At 47.3% G+C, this 6,286-nt stretch overlaps 1 long non-coding RNA gene across 1 annotated transcript; it reads right to left on the minus strand.

Annotated features, from left to right (window-relative positions):
- Window positions 1-365: 365 nt before the first annotated feature.
- LOC147982089 (uncharacterized) lies at window positions 366-3,732 on the minus strand. The gene is made up of 3 exons (XR_015599106.1): window positions 3,288-3,732; window positions 1,971-2,042; window positions 366-666 (listed from the first exon to the last, which is right to left on the minus strand). It is a non-coding gene; the product is annotated as an uncharacterized LOC147982089 (long non-coding RNA).
- Window positions 3,733-6,286: the final 2,554 nt, after the last annotated feature.

Consider the following 6,286-nt stretch of genomic DNA (forward strand, 5'->3'; position numbering starts at 1 on the left):
ACCCTTTTACGTTGTGACGTTTGATAGCACACAAGGTATTCCTCCGGTATTCGGCAGTTGTATAATCTCATAGTCAAAGGAATATGTATAAGTCATGAAGAAAGTAGTAGCAATAAAACTTAACGATCATTATGCTAAGCGAACGGATGGGTCTTGTCCATCACATCATTCTCCTAATGATGCGATCTTGTTCATCAAATGACAACACATGTCTATGGTCACGAAACTTATCCATCTTTGATTAACGAGCTAGTCTAGTAGAGGCATGTGACGCCCCCGATTCAATCGTACACTAATCATACACGCAAACGTGTACGATCAAGATCAGGGACTCATGGGAAGATATCACAACACAACTCTACAAATTAAATAAGTCATACAAGCATCATATTAGAAGCCAGGGGCCTCGAGGGCTCGAATACAAGAGCTCGATCATACACGAGTCAGCGGAAGCAACAATATCCGAGTACAGACATAAGTTAAACAAGTTTGTCTTAAGAAGGCTAGCACAAACTGGGATACAGATCGAAAGAGGCGCAGGCCTCCTGCCTGGGATCCTCCTAAACTACTCCTGGTCGTCGTCAGCGGGTTCCACGTAATAGTAGGCACCTCCCGAGTAGTAGTAGTCGTAATCGATGGTGGCGTCTGTCTCCTGGGCTCCAACGTCTGGTCGCAGCAATCAGGTATAGAAAGGGGGAAAAGAGGGAGCAAGGCAACCGTGAGTACTCATCCAAAGTACTCGCAAGCAAGGAGCTACACTACATATGTATGCATTGGTATTAAATGGAGTAAGGGTATCATATGTGGATTGAACTGCAAAATGCCGGAATAAGAGGGGGATAGCTAGTCCTATCGAAGACTACGCTTCTGGTAACCTCCATCTTGCAGCAGGAGAAGAGAGTAGATGGTAAGTTCACCAAGTAGCATCGCATAGCATAATCCTAACCGATGATACTCCCTTCATCGCCCTGTGAGAGAGCGATCACCGGTTGTATCTGGCACTTGGAAGGGTGTGTTTTAATAGGTATCCGGTTCTAGTTGTCATAAGGTCAAGGTACAACTCCAAGTCGTCTTGTTACCGAAGATCACGACTATTCGAATAGATTAACTTCCCTGCAGGGGTGCACCACATAATCCAACACGGTCGATCCCTTTTGGCCGGACACACTTTCCTGGGTCATGCCTGGCCTCGGAAGATCAACACGTCGCAGCCCTACCTAGGCACAACAGAGAGGTCAGCACGCCGGTCTAAATCCTATGGCGCAGGGGTCTGGGCCCATCGCCCATTGCACACCTGCACGTTGCGAGGCCGGCCGGAAGTAGGCCTAGCCTAGCAGGCATTCCAGTCCAATCCGGCGCGCGCCGCTCAGTCGCTGACATCACGAAGGCTTCGGCTGATACCACAACGTCGAGTGCCCATAACTGTCCCCGCGTAGATGGTTAGTGCGTATAGGCCAGTGGCTAGACTCAGATCAAATACCAAGATCTCGTTAAACGTGTTATCTTGAAATAACCGCGAACGCCGACCAGGGCCAGGCCCAGCTCTCTCCTAGGTGGTTTCAACCTGCCCTGTCGCTTCGCCACAAAGATCCACACAGAGGGCCGTTGGGACAAAGGTCCTTTCAGCCCCCAATCCGTGAATCACTCGCGGGTGCTCCACGAGTCGACCCGACTTTAGTCACCACATGTATCATATATTATGTATATAAGTATATACCCGTGATCACTTCCCGGGTGATCACGACCCGATAGTATAGCATGGCAGACGGACAAGAATGTAGGGCCACTGATGGAAAACTAGCATCCTATACTAAGCGTTAGGATTGCAGGTAAGGTATCAATAGTTGTAGCAACAATGACAGGCTATGCATCAGAATAGGATTAACGGGAAGCAGTAACATGCTACACTACTCTAATGCAAGCAGTATAGAGAAGAGTAGGCAATATCTGGTGATCAAGGGGGGGCTTGCCTGGTTGCTCTGGCAAGAGAGAGGGATCGCCAACACCATAGTCGTACTGGGGGTCGCCGGCAGTCTCGGTGTCTACCGGAAAGAAGTAACGGAGGGGAGACACAATAAGTAACAGAGCAATAAAAGCATCACAAAGTGTAAAATGGCATTACGCGGTGCTAGAGGTGACCTAACATACTAGTAGGTGATATCGACGAAGGGGGAAAACATCCGGCAAAGTATCCCCGGTGTTTCGCGTTTTCGGACAAACGAACCGAAGGGGGGAAGTTGCGTGTTTGCTATGCTAGGGATGTGTGGCAGACAAACGGAGAGTGTATCCGCATTCGTCTCGTCGTTCTGAGCAACTTTCATGTACAAAGTATTTTCATCCGAGTTACGGATTATTTTCTATTAGTTTTCAAACTTTATAAGATTTTCTGAGTTATTTCAATTCGAAAATTAAATATCTAGTTACTTATGTCACATGGGGCTGTGCTAACCAGCGTGTATTACGGGTGGGACCATGGGTTGGGTTGACCGAGTCAAATTGACTGATCAATAGAATGTGTGGCCCACATGTCATTGCCACATGCATTAATAAACCATCTAACTAACTTAATCAAGGGAGGTCCCACATGCCATTTACTACTAGCTATACGTAATTACTAATCAGCCAACATAAACTAAACTAGGTAGGCTGGCCTCATCCAGAGAGCCAGCCGGCCATGCACAAAGGCAAAGGCCATGGCCATGCACGGCTTAAACACTAGCAGCAGCAGCTATGGCAGCAGGAGCAGCGGCAGGTAGTAGTGCACCGCAGTAGGCAGCAGTGGGCAGCGGTAGCAGCAGGTAGCAAGGAGCAGCAGCGCCGGCAGCAAGGGAGCAGCAGCCAAGGACGGGAGTAGCAGCAGCAGCGCCGGAAGCAGAGCAGCAGAGCAACGGCAAGGAGAAGGCATCGGCGGCAGGCGCAGAGGCGCGACCATGGGCGGCTGGGCGCGCACGGGCAGCAGCCGGCGGCGGAAGTGGACACGGGTGCGGGTCTAGGGCGCGCGGCTATGGGCAGGCGGGCGCGTCCAGAGGACGCAGGGCGAGGTCCGGCCATGGCGACCACAAGGTCGCGACCGCGGCTGGGTTTCCATTACAGCACGCAAATGAGCGGGTTACTCGGGGCATCGGCTTCGTGAAGCCCTCCAGAGCACGGTAGTAGCAGCAGCTGGACGCGGGGGGGTTATAGCGGCAACGGCGAGCATGGCGGCGGTGCAGAGATGCGGCCGGCGAAAACTACAACTACGGCATCGAGATAGCAAGAAAAAGAGAGAGGGAAGACGCTGAGCTCACCAAGGGAGCTCAAGGAGGCTCTTCGAGGAGTTTAGGAGCTGCAGAGGCGTCAATTCCGGCGATGGTGTCGCGGTGGCCGAAGGTGGAAGACGAGGTCGATCCGGTTGATACGGTGCCTCCGGGCATGATCTCGTGAACGACGAAGACGAAGAAGACGATGGCGGAGCTGCTAGACACCTTGGCGGGGCACGGGGACGACGGTGGCTTCGGGATCGACGAGGGTGCGCCGTCGACTACGCTCGGTGCGTATGTGGGAGAGAGAAGCGGCGCGAGGAAGGGGGGGAAGTGGGGTAGGGTTTCGGGGAGGTGGGGCCGGTCTCGGGGGCGACTAGTAGGCGGGCAGGGGGGCCGATGGCCGCCACACACGGCCATCACCGGCGGATGGCTGCCACGGCACCCCTGTCTCCTGTAGCAGGAGGAAGGGGAAAAGGGATTGTTGGGCTGGGCTGTGCACTGTAGCAATGGGCTACAAGTGCACAGTAGTAGTTAGGCCCCCTTTTTGCTATAAATTATTTTCTATTTTTCTTTTTACGTATTTCAGTTAGCCACTGTTCGTAATTATTTGAGTGACAAAAATGAATTTAGTCAAACTTGAAATTTGGCACACAATTCAAGAACAGCATTGTGGTGTTGCATAAAAAGTTTTAGAGCCAACGGAATTGTTCAAGCATTTTTAGAAATTGAATAGGTCAACTAATATGTTGCTGGGCCACTTTATATTTTCCTAGGGATTAAAGGGAGAGCCAAATGATGTTGGTTGCTACATGATAATTACCTAGTGAATATTTGCAACCCAACAAATTTTTTTTTGTTTTGACATTTGAAAACTTTATTTGTTTGACTTTATTTTAAAATTGAATTTGAATTGGTTTTGAATCAAAGTGAGATTAGCAACAGTAATAGTGATGACTTGGCATCATTAGTAGGGGATTACTGTAGCTTGATTATCCGGGCGTTACAAGGCATACTAGGGACACTTTGTTTTGTCTATGTATTCACACATGTATCAAGTTTACGGTTAATACAATTCTAGCATGAACAATAGATATTTATCATTACATAAGGAAATATAAGTAACAACTTTATTGTTGCCTCTAGGGCACATTTCCTTCAAACAACACTTGCTTTCTCCACCTATGCTCAATGGTTTTGGTCCTCATCATCCTTCTCTCTGTCGAGTTTCTTGATTTGGTGCTTCATCTTCTTCTTCCTGTTGGTCCGAGCGGACGGTTCTTAGGTGTTGCATACATTTATCTACCTTTCCTGGCATCGTCTCCTTCCTTTGTTGAAGTTATCTCTTATTTTCTACATCTAAGGTATGCCTTCTTCTATCAAAGTTCAGCTCAGCTAGTTGTTGTTCTCCCTTTCCGATCTCCACCCCAAGGCTTGCTTGTCAGCCTTGGGAAACAACAACTGGTTGAATCTAGTAGCGGCGTCTTGCTGCTGTTGAGGCAAGAGCATTGACAAGGATCATGCCTTCTTCAGCTACAACCTCTATATCTTTGATTATCCGTGTTGGGGGGGGGGGGGGTGGATCCTTGCTCTCTTCTTTGATAGATGGTGCTGGCCGGAGTTCATCTCTGATCAGCATCGCTGGACCATGTCAGATGCGTGTGCAACCACGTCGGTTACGTGAATTGCCCAAAACGTCCATGCCAACACATGACAACTTCCCTCTGGGCAACTTTTAGGGTCAGTTTTTTTGATTGCTTAAAAAAGAGGGCCATTTGCATTTCTGTCCCTAACTCGAATCACCTAATCAGATATACCCCTAATTCGAAATCCTGCTCAAAAATGCCCCTCCGCCGTTAGGTGCCCTTACAGAAATGCCCTTCTGTGTCGTAACCGTCCGGTCAAAGAGCTTTGACCGTCCTAAAAAAGAGCAAAACAATTCTAAAAAATCTAAAATTTTCTGAGATCAAAATTACTCATGTGCGCAAGGCGCGTGCAAATTTTCTTGCTATTTGGACATTCCAGGAGCTCGTGGCTAGGAAAAACAGTTAATCTGTACTCTTGAGAACAGTAAATTTGAAATAAAATAGCAAGAAAATTCAAAAAAATATGAAATTTGTTGGCATAAAAAAGGCTTGGGTGGACAAGGTGCTTGCAAGTTTTTGTTATCAAATGACAAGCGAGGAGCTCTAGCAAAATACCAAATAGTCATTTTTTCCAAAGTTTTTTCCCGAGCCAAATTTTGGTTTTTTCTCCACGAGCACCTACAGTGTCCAAACACAACAAAAATTTGCATGCACCTTGCAAACCCGAGCCTCTTTGATGCCAAAACTTTTCATATTTTTTCGAATTTTCTTGCATTTTTTTTGAATTTACTGTTCACAAGCATATATATTTACTATTTTTTTTCCTTGCCACGACCTCCTGGAATGTCCAAATAGCACGAAAATTTGCACGCATCTTGTGAACCTGTGTATCTTTGATCCCTTTGACCGGACGGTAACGGCGCAGAAGGGCATTTCTGTAAGGGTACCTAACGGCGGAGGGGCATTTTTTAGCATGCTTTCGAATTAGGGGCAAATGTGAGTAGTGGGTTCGTGTTAGGGAAACAAATGTAAAAGACCCTAAAAAATAAGCCACCTCCGCCCTTGCTTTTCCCATAAGCAGCCTCTCTTATTTATTGGGGCTTCTAAAGTAGTTATAGGATAACTAATTCAAAAGTCTCAACAAATTTAAGGTGGCTTATTTTTTTAACTAGGAAAAGGAAGATTTTTTTATAATTGGGAGGCAACTTATTTTTTTAAGCCCCACAACAGAATTGGTAGTTAATTCTTTAAGATATAAGACCCACCTAGTATTGTGTTGGGGAACGTAGTAATTTCAAAATAATTCCTACGCACACGCAAGATCATGGTGATGCATAGCAACAAGAGGGGAGAGTGTATCCACGTACCCTTGTAGACCGAACGCGGAAGCGTTATGACAACGCCGTTGATGTAGTCGTAAGTCTTCACGATTGACCGATCCTCAGTACCAAACGTATGGCA

This window comes from Triticum urartu, chromosome 3A (genome assembly GCF_056163025.1).
Source record: "Triticum urartu cultivar PI428250 chromosome 3A, HENAU_Tu73, whole genome shotgun sequence".
NCBI classification, from domain to species: domain Eukaryota; kingdom Viridiplantae; phylum Streptophyta; class Magnoliopsida; order Poales; family Poaceae; genus Triticum; species Triticum urartu.